The sequence below is a fragment of the Schistocerca gregaria genome, chromosome 9, assembly GCF_023897955.1.
Source record: "Schistocerca gregaria isolate iqSchGreg1 chromosome 9, iqSchGreg1.2, whole genome shotgun sequence".
NCBI lineage: Eukaryota > Metazoa > Arthropoda > Insecta > Orthoptera > Acrididae > Schistocerca > Schistocerca gregaria.
In genome coordinates this window covers 171,973,035-171,986,555 of record NC_064928.1, presented here as the reverse complement: position 1 = coordinate 171,986,555, position 13,521 = coordinate 171,973,035, and the positions used below count along the sequence as shown (strand labels likewise).

The window sequence follows — 13,521 nt, the reverse complement described above, 5'->3', positions numbered from 1 at the left end:
CTGACCCATTCAGACAACTCAGCTTTCCAATAGAATTACTGGCCCAAAGATGGGCTACTTAATCAGTTCCATGAGAAGGGGCAAGGAATCAACTGCATCTTTACTGTAGGAAACATCCATACACTTTTCTAAAATGATTCTCGGACAGCACAGAATGCCTAAATTGACACTGTAGTACAGTAAATAGAAATGAGATCATTCTAATAGATGTCCACTGTTTTACCGCTTTGTTGTAAAGACAGTGTGAACAGATATTCTGGATAAAATAAGGAAAATGTACATTAGGCTCACTGTAAGAATTAAAAACAATTTTGTGTTTTAGAACTTCATGAGTTTCTGTTACAAGTACACAGTTAAGTCCTGAATAAATTAAATGACCATCACATTGACCCATCTAACTAAGTATTTTCTAATATGATATTGGGAAGTCACGGATGGAATACAAATAACAGAAGTTATAAAGGTAACTCCTATAATATAGTACCCGAGGCACTGAGCAGTCATCAGGTACATAAACAAGATGGAAATTGTTCCTAAGCTTTCAGGCATTGTCCTCACTTTGAGCTAATTAACTAACTAACTAACTAACTGACTAACCAATGGACCGACAGACCAACTAAAACAAACACACACTCACACACACACACACACACACACACACACACACACACACACACACACACACACACACACACACACACTGTTTGAGCAGAGGCAGTGCAATCTGTTATGACAATGATGCAGGCAAACAAGTGTATGTGTGCATTTTTGACAATCAGTTAGCTCTCAGAATCAATTTGTCTGAAAGCTTAGCAATGATTTTAATTTAATTTATGTATATACAGCATTACTGGTTACCTTTATTTCCTTCATTATATGTATAAATTATGTAATAAGTCGAAAATAAAAGTAAATTTTTTTGCAAAAGGCAGTAACGATAAGTAGAAACTGATTTACATGTTGGTTTTTCTATGAATCAGTTAAACATGGTATCTAACAGTCAACTTTCCTTTGAAGATGTCTTCCTATTTTCTTAAAAATCATTTTGTTTATTGAGAGAGAGAGAGAGCTTTTCCCGTATACGTTTTTTTTTTTTTTTTTTCACCTCCTAAAATGTTCAATGTAAGACCATTTCTTTGTCACCTAGTATCACCGGGCAACACTTTTATAGTTATTAGGAAGGCATCTTCTTAATTTAACTTATTTCATGTGGGAAACAACAGCCACTGTTTGTAAACAGCAAATATAACAATAGCAGATGAGAAGCCGTTACTGAAAAAACGGAAAGAAATGTATAAATATTATTTATTGGTAAATTAGAAGTATAATAGTGATTGGAAGCAGAGTTTGGAATTATACACATTTGAGTCAGGTAGAGATTATAAATCAAAATGATGGGAAAATACGGAAAGGAGAAACAGATATTTTCCACATAAAGGAGGCACTGATCACAGACGGGCACAATGAAAAACAATGCTAGAATGCTAGCCTGTGACTCGTCTTCTCTATGTGATGAGTAGCAATATATCCTTTTCATATTGTTGTCATTCCATCCTGGACTTTATAGAGTAAAAAAGTTTGCCTGTACTTCACTTAGCATAATTTATACGAGGGGATTGAACTGTCAGATTATCTGGAAAGATTTTTTTGCATACTTCTGTGATTCGGCAGTGACGGTCTTAATAAAATCTCTGAAAGATGTGCTTAGCTGTGATTGGTCAGTGATGGTCACACAGCTTCTTGAAATAGCATGCACCTCTTAATAAAATGTCTGAAAGATGTGCTTTTGTAGGAAAAATAAGCTGTTCAAAGCTGACAAATGGAAGGCTGTTTAGGACTACAGCTATAATTTCACCAAACACTTACAAGAAGACTTGCCACAAAGATGTGATTACACCCATCACAATTTTCCTGTCATGTACTAAATAATCAAGATCTTCTTCATGACATTCCTTCATGTAAGAAATTGATTGGCAGTTTCTTTTACCTATTTTCCAGGAATATGTCAAATTTGAAACATTTATCTTTTGGATAGGTGAGTAACCAAACTGAAATTGTTTTTTGTAACTCGCAATCCAACATCAATATGTTCTGCTAAGAGTGAAACAAACTACTTTTGCAAGAGATTATAAAATAATGTGGGAATGTCAAAATAGTTCCCTTTTCTTGACACACAAACATCCTGAATAGCTGAATTCTAGTAATTAAGCAATTGCCACAAATTAGTAAACACTTCAGGTTCCCCTTTCCAACCAATAAAGCAATATTGCCATAAACCACAACATTTTGCATGTCACGGCCACAATGTAATGAGAAACATGACCAAGTCATTCAACATTGGGCTAACCACACAGTAACAGGAGAAAGTTTAATACAAGAATTAGGTTATCAATAATCTAATAGAAAAGCCTTTTTTTTATTTTTTTTTACATTGGGCTCACATAAAACCATATCTAGAAAAAAAAGGAAAGGTATGGAGAATTTATTCTTTATTTTGCATGTTTGACTTTCCACATGTTTTACCAAAATATTTAGGTTTGAAGGTCATCCATAAAGTATGTTGTGATACGGTATGAGAAAAAAATATATATATGTACACAAAAATGGTAATAACAAAAATGCATGGTGTGCATGTAAGTATTTACATTCCACTACTTGTGTGCAAAACTGCCTCCACATGTGAGATCTGTTTTGTGATACAGGAGTAGTTTTTGTGCTCCCTTACCAAAGTAATTTGCCATTTTTGACAAAAGGCAGCTGCTAAAAATATCTTTGACATTCCCCTGCAAGTGTCATCCAATGATAAATTATCTGAGAAACAGAAAGAAATGAAAACCACAAGCAGACAGATTACAACTGTAGGCTGAGGGAATTAGTCCCAGACAACAGTCATGAAGGACTTGTAGTGCACAGAATCTGGTGGTAAGCAATACATGTCAATTATTGAGGATTACTCTTTGCACATTAAAAGCCAGACAGTGTCGCACTTCACACATTAAAAATATAAATCACTGACTTAATCACTTGTAGTGCCCATTCCAATAACAATTTTCTACATAAAATGAAATGTAAGTTGTGCACATCATTATCCAAAACAACAATATTTAATATTGTATAGATTGTGGTTGACAGCTTCCACAAATGTTAGGAATTGCATCATGTAATACACAGACAACAGTAATTATTTTTCATTTTCATTAATGATTACGGTCAAATTCAAATCATTCCTGGACCATAAAACATCTACCCAACTGCGCAGTCTATAATTACAATAAATAATCTTTCTTGAAATATTCTATTTACATACAACAAACATGTACTCCATTGCAATTTTTCATGTTTTCCAGGTGTAATGGGTATTCTGTGAAGTTTTTTAGCAGACAACTGATCAGTCATCTTCAGGTGAGTGCAAACATTCACACAAAAATGTACTCTGTCTTGCAATGTTTCTATGTTTGTTATAACATGTTATACTTAACAGATTTTTCAACAATGATTAGTTATTGCGGTTGTGGAATGCACATTTGAATACATCTTTTATGGTCTGCAAATGGTCTGAATCTGACAAATTGATAGTCAAAATAAAAAACAAGTACCACTGCGTGTTACCTGAAGCAGTTCCTAACATCATATTCTGTGGGGAGCAAGCACAAAATGGCAGCTACATGGAAATATTATGTGATTCAGCAATGAAACTTACTTTGTGGATGACCGATCACAGATAGAGAGAAACTCAACACTGATTGCATGTTGTCCAACATAAGAATTCATTACAAAGTTCAGTTGGCCTTCAAAAAAATTCATCGATTACAATTCACATGGAATTGTTGGTGGGCTGTTGTTTGCAGTTTTTGACAAGAAACATTCCATAAATAATTGTTTCTCTTGAAGATATACAATTTCACTCTAAAATACTCAGTACGAGAATGACTATCAACCAAAGTTTTGGTTAGCATATTTTCGTTGCCTTCTAGTAGGACGAAAAACTATACAGTGCAAAAAACAGTAGTTACATTTCTGTAAAGACATACAATTATTATTAGTGTGCCTCCAGCTGTTCAGGCGAGTTGTTCCCATTTTATCCACAGTATTTCAATGACCAATTCAGTTGCTGCACATTGTGCTGTTATGTGTACTCATTGCCTGGACTCCAACAACTGGGTCGGTCATTGAAATACGAGATGTGTTCAAAAAGTATCCTATCAAACATTCTCCTTTCCACATAAACCTGTGGAGACTTTCTTCAGTAGGAGACCTGGGGAAAAGGGCGAATGGGGTGGGATGGGGTAGTGGGTGGGAGAACATTTTTGTGAAATCATAAATTTTTCCCCACAGCAGAAAGCATAAGTCATGGGCTGTTCACCTCTAATTGAGGATATACAGTAAGCACTCATTGGATTCCAGTAACAGGAGCAGCAATAATTAGGAACAAGAACATTTCATGAAAAGGAAACGCGAAAAATAATACTTAATTGGCAGTTTTAAATGAAATAACTCAAAATTGATTTTTTTAATGAAATTATACAAATTATGTCTTTTCCCATACAAGATTGATGTTATACATATGAGGACAACAGTTTCGCAATATTTGTAACCCTCCGCCACACACCGTCAGGTGGCTTGCGGAGTATGGATGTAGATGTAGATGTAGTTATTCAATGTTGAAACTGCATTTTGACTTCTTTTCCTCAAGGTGAGGTTCATGTATAATTTTAAAATGGCAGTGGATATCCTGTGGTGTGAATCAAAAATACCAAATTTGGCAGAAATATAACACTGACATTGGGGGGAAAAAAACTGAAAAAGGAAAAAAATCGAAATTGGAAAAAGGAACACCAAAATGGAGAAAAAAATTGCGCTGAAATTGGGAAAACACTAATTTAGTAAAAAATAGCACCGAATTTGAAAAAAAAGGACATATGAATTTGGAAAAAAACAGCACCAAAGTTTGCTAACGATAAAATCAGAAATGGCTAAACATGACACTGAAATTGGCTAAAAATAACCCCAAATATGGCTGTAAAATAAAATGATTTTTCTCTGTCCGTAGCAAAACAGCATCAAATTTTGTGAAAAGCTTGGAAATACCTGAGTGGAAATCAACAGCCTTTTTGAGATGATGCAGTGAAAAACTCACATGAAATGAATGGTAAACAACTGTTTCAAAGATGGCCACACATCTGTGGTTAGTGAACCATGCTTAGCCATGCCCTGGACAAATCAAAATAACAGTGTCATTTAGGAAGTGCAGACTTTGGTCAGGCAAGATGATCATATGACAGTACGAGAACTTGTGAACATGACAAGAGGTGAGCATTAGATGGTTACATCCAATTTTGACTGACAATTTCTGCAAAGGAGAATGTCAGCAAAATCTGTACCAAAGGGCTGACAATGGAGTAGGAGCAATGCTATCTGGAAATCATTACTGTTGTTGGTCAGACTTTCTAACTCCCTGACATGACTCCATGCCATTTTGGCTATCTCCTGAGCTGAAAATGCCCTGAAAGGAACATGATTTGAGCAAAGGGAAGATATCATGCGGAATATGGTGACCAAACTGATCACCATTCCAGAAGACACGTTCCAGAAGTGTTTCCAGCAATGGCAGGAGCACTGGGAGAATTGTATGTATTATCAAGAAGTCAATTTTAAGGGGGACAACAGCTCTGAACCTCCAATTAACAAGTGTATTTCGACCAACCGAAGGTTTCATACTTTTTTAACATGGTGCATAAAAGGGAAACACCTGGAAGCACACTATTAATGCATCACACGAAGAAAGCCTGAGACATCAGGGACTATTACATCATGAGAACCTAGATTGGGAAATAATATGTAAATGGCAGGATTAAGTAAAAAATACTATATTTGCAAATTTTAGTTCTATACAAGTGACACACTTTTGGATTATTTCTACAAAGGGAACTCCCACAGTGATAGAATAAGTTGATTTTTATCATCCATGGGTATGACACTGACCACACAGATTGTGATGTAAATATTAGGGAAGTCTAGCAAAAGCATTAAAACTAGTGACAATTCACTCTCTTGAAAAATTTATTTTTCCGCATGATAGCACACAAGGTTTATTCGGTTCACTGTGAGATCACACCAAGACTGAAAAGCTACTACACTAAACTAAATATTTTGAGAGAATAAAATTTTGAGAGAATAAAATATTTTGAGAGGAAAAATCTTGAGTTGTCACTGTTTGTACTAAAATTACCTCAAGTAGTAATAATTTATGAGTTATCTGTAACTACTGGCAATATTTTGGTACTTACAATCAACTTTATAAACACTAGAAGTAAATTCTGACTTACGTTTGGCTTTCCTGTAGGAGCTGAAGGTCTTTATGAAATGCAACCTGAGCTTGGTGGTGTACAAACAATACACATACACCATTCAGTCATGCAACAATGTGTACATTACACATACCTCACTAAATATGCTACACAGCACATCAGACTCTCTGATACAGACTACAAGAAAATAGATGACCTACAGTTAATTTCTTCATTTTGACATTTTCCAACCAAAACGTAGCTAGCATGCAGATAACAACATATATAAATGACTAAAGAAGACTTCAAACATTGCAATATGCTGCATAATTTACAGTCCGAGTGCTAAGTTCTGCCACTGACAGCTAAGGAGTGCTTTCTGACAGTTACTGCATTTTAAGATGAAGTGAAGAGCTCTTTGAGTACTTCTTGGCTGTACAGGTACCAATATTAAATTGAATGCTAACAAAACTATTAAGCATCAGTAGAAAGCTGTAGCTAGCTCCAAGATTGGTTGTGAAAGTACACTCCCTCCTTTTTTTAAAAAAAAATTTAGAAATATACAACAGTCCCCGGGCTTCAGATAATACCACCATGTTTAGGGTTACAGTCAAGGCAGAGAAGGCAGAATAAGCTTTTTTCCAATTATGGAGATTGTGCTACACTATCAGCGCAACTCAGAAGACACAGGCTGTCAATCTGGACTGTGACTGAATATCGTATATACGCAAATAATCTGCTCCATCAAATAATCCACATACTGTAATTTAAGAGAAAGGAGGGAGGGGAAGAATTAGCTTTAATCTGTATTTTATTAAAAAAATTATTCTAACATAATGAACTATTGATCATCACTTTCATAATCTCCTCTAGTGGAAGAACCACTGTTGTCGCCATCTTCTCAAAGAGCGTCGTCTCTGGTTCAGTCCAATGAAGTTGTGATTCCACATTTTCTGAATGATTTTTAGATTTTCTGAAGGATTTTTCCACCAGTGCACATTTCACCCACTCACAAATTTGGGACAAATCTGCTCACTTGACTTTTCCCCCTTGGCTTGAACTTGCAAAGCACCACGGCAAAAATGCCAAACATGCATCTCCCAGTCAACTACAAGATCATTTCCATCCACCCTTTCGGATTTGCACTCATCAATATGCCTTTCACTGATATTTTCGGAACAGTTTTCCTTTTCAATACGAGGCGTGTTTTTTAAGTAAGTACCGTTTTGCCACAACGCAGCCGCAGTGCTGCGGTTGGCATTCTGCGCATGCGTTCTGGGTACCTACATCTGTTGTCTACGCACTGACACCATTACAGTCTGATTCTTCCTTGTTCACATTGTGTACTGAGTGTTTAAGATGCCTCCGATAATCGTGAGTCCTGCCGACTGTGAAGTATGGGCTGTTGTAAGATTTCTTAGTGCTAATGGCCTAAAAGCAATCGATATTCATCATGAGATCTGTGCAGTTTACGGAGAAAACATTATGAGTGATGGAATGGTAAGAAAGTGGGTGAGAGCATTTGAAGATGGTCGCACAAATGTGCACTATGAACAACAGAGTGGGCGTTCTTTGGTCGTTGGGGTTTGGTGCAGGAAGTGGACAATAAGGTGAGAGATAACAAGACGCTTTATGATTTCCTCCTTGCGGGATGACTTTCCTAATGTTTCTCATAGTGGTTTGTATGGCACTGTGACCAAGCACTTGAATTACCAAAAACTGTGTGCACATTGCGTACCAAAAATGTTGACAGATGTGCACAAAACCAAACGTGCACTGACTTTCCTTGAGTGGTACCACAACGATGGTGATGATTTCTTACGCCAAATTTTTATGGGCGATAAAACATGGGTGGCCTACGTCACACCAGAATCAAAGCAACAGTCCATGGAATGGCGGCATTCTGATTCACCCTGAAAAGTGAAGTTTAAGCAAACAATTTCTGCTCGGAAAATCATGTGCACAGTTTTTTGGGACAGAAAAGGAGTATTGCATGTGGAATTTCTGCCTTGTAATGAGACAATCAATGCAGCAGCTTACTGTAAGACATTGCACAATCTGCACCGTCCAATTCAGAACAAAAGACATGGCAAGTTGAGCAAGGGCATCATTTTGCTGCAAGACAATGCCTGTCTGCATGTGGGAAACTCTAGATCATCCTCTGTACTGCCCCAATCTTGCGCCCAGTGACTACCATCTGTTCCTGCACTTGAAGAAACACCTGGGCAGTCAGCGTCTTCAAGACAATGACAAAATCAAAACAGTGGTGATGCAGTGGTTAACAAGTCAGGCGGCAGACTTCTATAAGGAGGGTATTCAAAAACTGGTACAATGTTACGACAAGTGCCTCAATATTGATGGAAATTATGTAGAAAAGCAGATTAAGGTACAGGCTTTCAGGTAAAAATAAAATTATTGAGATATCTTAGCATGTCTTTTTTTTTAAATTTCAGAATGGTATTTACTTAAAAAACACACCTCGTATCACACAAGGTGCAACCTATGCCCATCGTCAGTTACACATATCGCTCTACATGTCTATTTCTCACTGCTGCCAGTTCGTCGCATGATGTTGATCCCCTCTCCATTTCATCTTGATGGTCAGCCCTAGCTAGCTTTGAAACTGGTGATGCCTAATTCTTTGACAAAAGCCAATGCTTTGAGTTGGCACATTTCACTAGTCACAGCATATCCATATTGTTGCTTCTCATTTACATAATTGCAGAGTCTTTTTGCCAGGTCTGGATACTTCACTGTTTGGTTGCGACATCCCCAGTCATTACTAGTCATTTCTTGAAGCTGTGATTTGCTCTTTCATCAGCTGCAAATACAGCCCTTGGCTCACAATTCACTTTCTTCCTGCTGCGTGGTTTCCAATGCTCTCTGCTTCTTCAATAATTTTCAGTTTTTCTTTAGCTGTGTTTGAGCAATAATTAGAACATGTAGCCACGATTAACAAGCTAACAAACAGTTAATATTTCACTTCTAATGTGCCACTGATGTGCCACAGACCGAGGTTGCAACAACACTATAGTATAACGGGTCTATTGCAGGAGACGGAACTGTACCAACCTTATTAAAATTAATCCGCACACCCCAGTTTTTCGTCTTTAAATTTGGGAAAAATATGTGCAGATTATTAGTGTACATACAGTATTTACTGGCATGGCCAGAATGCCTTAAATGGCAGTAAAACTGTGAAGTGGGAGGCAACAGGATGCCACCCACATATTTCCTACGTACAGCAACTATGGAACACGCAAATAATAATTTTTACATTGTCAATCGTGGAACTCGGAAACTGAGTTTCGAGAAGAGCACAAACGAGGTGCCTCAGGCTGAAATCCAGGGGAAGCCTACTGTGTGAAGAAACAAATGAAACTAGGAACATGAAATGTCAGAACACTACTAAAGATAAGGCAATTAGAAGACCTGAAAATTATTATGAACTATGACAACACTGACATTTTAGGACTGTGCAAAACCAGATGACAAGAGCAAGGGGATCTCAACAGTGATACAATAAGAGTAATGTGTGCTGCAGGAGGAAAACAATGCAGAAATGTGGGAGCAATCGTGGTGGGAAGAAAACAATAACATAATGAAATGAACACCTATCATGTAAATGACAGATTAATGATAAGATTGCAACTGACCACCAACTTACACAAATTTATTTACCAACATCAGCACATGATGAAGAGGGGACTGATGAACAGTACGAAACATAGGAGAGTTAATAAAAATAACAAGAGAAAAGCACAATCATAACGGGAGATTATCACATCATAGCGAGGAGTGATCTTGAGAGGAGGACACAAAGCGTCTACTTGAGTTTTGTAAGGAATGTGACAGGATGATAAGAAACACAGCCTTTAAAGCATGTGAAAGAATGAGGTACATGTGAAAGCTCCAAGCCATAATAACAGGTATCAACTCAATTTTATATTAGTGAAGAGAAGATATAGAAAGACAATAAAGTCCATATCCAGGACTAGACATAGGTAATGATCATGTGTCAGTCTTACAGAAATATAATTTAAAATTTAACAAAAACCAGAAGATTAACACAAAAAGATGGAATATTGAAAACTCAAAGAACCAGTAATAAGAAACAAATATGCTAGAGGAACAACAAACCTTACTAATAGCAATAATCTCGCATAAGATAAAGTCAGTCATAACCTGCACAAGAAAACCTTTGTTTGCTTCACTTTACTGGTTCCGACAGTTTAAACTGTCATCTACAGAAGTGAAACAGGTTGAAATCATTAATAAGCCAATGTCAAAAATAGGAATCAGACAGTCGTGTCCTACAAAGGATTGGCAAAAAATACATACATAAAGCAAATATGTTAAAAGCAAATGTACAAAGATTGAATAGTAGAAGTAAAAAGTTCTAACAGACGTAAAATAGTTAAGCTTAAGAACCACAACATACCTTCATACCTTTGCTACAGAGTCCATGAAACAGAGTGACATCTCTAAAAATATATCATACATGCGATGAGTGTCATATTCATATTGTACATAGTCAGAAAAGCCAGCCACCAAATTGATGACGTGAAGGCCATTGAACACACTTCTATACAAAGAGGGAGCATTGATATACATACAAACCATAATGTTACATTCTGGGACAGCTGACACGCAAGTATGCGCCGAACTGTATAAAACCATATAAAATGTTTAGCAAAAGACAGTAAACAATTGACTAGTGTTAAGCAAACAGACACATAAAAATAACATCATTACTATGTAAAGGGATAAATGAAGGAAGGTGAACTGTTCAAATTTTATCATTATTTTAAGGTGGTGCCTTAGGCCACTGGAACAGTGGCAATGTGTAGAACTGTTCCGTATCCTGGAGACAACGCTGGCTGCTGGACATGCGTCAGAAGGAACTATAAGTGAGCTGCGGTCTGGCTTTGATAGCAGGAAGTGGACAACACGTGTCGAAGGCCTAAGAGAGGCCCCAGCGTGTGTTTACAAGTTGACTCGCTGTGTGAAAACATGCCTGTAGTTTATCTAGATGCTAAGTAAAACTTGGTGTGTGGTAGCTGATAAGTCCCTCTGAACTGCCATCAACTGAAAATCAAATTTCCATATGAAACAGAAAATGAGTTGTATGAATTTAGTTTCCTCAACCTTAAATTGTGGCTGGCAGACAGAAAATTAAGTTTTGACATACAGAGGAAATCTTTACAACAGATACCATCATCCCTGCTCCTTCCTGTCACTCATTTAGACACAAATTGTCATTTTTTCATGCTATGATTGACCATATATTTGAAATTCCTCTTAGTCCTGCTACTGCCACAGAGCTTCACAACTGTAAGTACACTGCTGTCAACAATAGGTATCCAGCTAGTCTTATATCAGGGTTTTAACACTTTATAATATTTATTATATTAAACTTAGAGTTATAAATGATATGTCAAATGAAAGATCAACTAAAAACAATTTTACCAAGAACCTTATAAATGTTCAATGTGAGCACGATTTCTCACACAGCACACATCAAGTCTATAGCCGAGTTCTTCCCAAACGTTGATACGTGTGTCTTCAGTGACTTTAGCAACAGCTGCTTCAATCCGGTTTCTTAATTCAGGAAGGTCTGCTGGTAGTGGAGGCACGTACACACGATCCTTGATGAAGCCCCAAAGGAAAAAATCGCATGGCGTTAGGTCAGGTGAACGTGGAAGCAATGCAAAGCAAGCCCTGTCATTGGGCCCCTTGCGGCCTATCCAGCACTTGGGTACAGTAAAGTTCAACCAATCGCGGATTGCGGCAGGAACATTGGTGCCGCGCAAGCGCGCTGGTGCCAAACACAACTGTTTGAGTTGCTCTTTCATTTGACATATAATTTATAACTGTAAGTGGAATGTAATAAATAATATAAAATGTTAAACCCTCTATATTCATTTTTAAACACCCTGTACACTGCATCAGCTAAAATGCAGCCCCACTGTGAATTCTGTTCTCAAACACAGGATAAGTTGAGTGATGTTTGTAAGCAGCTGCAAATCGCCCTGACTGCTGTCAAACAATTGGCAGATGCTGGGAATCAGTGTGTTAGAAGAGCTCCCGAGAGTCACGTACCTGTGATACATGTAGCAGAGGTACCTCAAGTACTATTCTCTTCCACGGATACTATTTCCTCTGGAGAAAGTACAAGATCTGTCATTAGTTGTCCACCTGACTGCAAGTGGTTGATCTAGGCATCCTGAACAGGGAGGACAGGGACCAGAAAGGACTCAGCGTGTTTTACCAATCTTCCTAACCGACACGTTTGAGGTGCTGTCTTTCACTGAAACTGAAATTCTGTCTTTCAATGAAACAGAAAATCAGTCAGTGGGACTTACTTCACCTGTTTGGAGAAACCTGTTTGTCCAGTGTAATGAGGTGGCAACCACAAAAGGGTAGGGGGTCTATTAATGGTCGGCAGTTCAAACATAGAGTGAATGATGGCACCCCTTCGGGAAATGACAGCAAGGGACAGGAAAGGACACCAGGTGCACTCAGTGTGTATGCCTGGAGGCCTCATTCAACATGTTGAAGAGGATATTCCAGCAGCCATTGAGGAAACAGGGTGCAAACAATTGCAGATTATGGCGCGCGGAACAAATGATGCCTGCCATCTAGGTTCGGAGGCCATTCTTGGGTCAATCCAGAAAGAATGGCAGAGAAGGTTGAGAAGGCCAGTCTTGTGCATGGAGTTTCAACAAAGCTCACAACCTGCTGAATTGTCCCCAGAACTGATAATGGCCTTTGGTTCTGAGTCGACTGGAAGGACTCAACCAGGGGCTCCAAAAGTTCTGTGGTAAACAAGGCTGCAGCTTCCTGGACTTGCGACACAGGGCTGAGAACTGATGCGTCTCCCTTAATGGGTCAGATGTGCATTACACATCGGAGGCTGATTGTGTGCAGGGTGCACACAACAGTTTAGACAAATCTCCATCCAATCCAGATAACAATAGTTGTAGGAAACTCAGAAAATATCAGTGTAAAACCGAAAGAAATGCACCCCACAGGTGGGATTATTAATGGTAAAGTGCTGCAGCATTCACAACAAAGCAACACCGCATGAAGTGCTCATGAAAAGCAGTGGACCTTACTTAATACTAGGAACAGAAAGTTGGTTGAAACCTGAAATTGATGGCCGTGAGATTTTTGGGAAATGTATACGTATATATCAAAAGGATAGGCAAATGGGAAATAGAGGTGGTATATT

General features: G+C 37.9%; 1 protein-coding gene across 1 annotated transcript in view; it reads right to left on the bottom strand.

Annotated features, from left to right (window-relative positions):
• The window catches only part of LOC126291695 (nuclear factor related to kappa-B-binding protein-like), a 197,994-nt gene that overhangs the window by 74,595 nt on the left and 109,878 nt on the right, over positions 1-13,521 (bottom strand). The gene's annotated exons all lie outside the window — the stretch shown is intronic.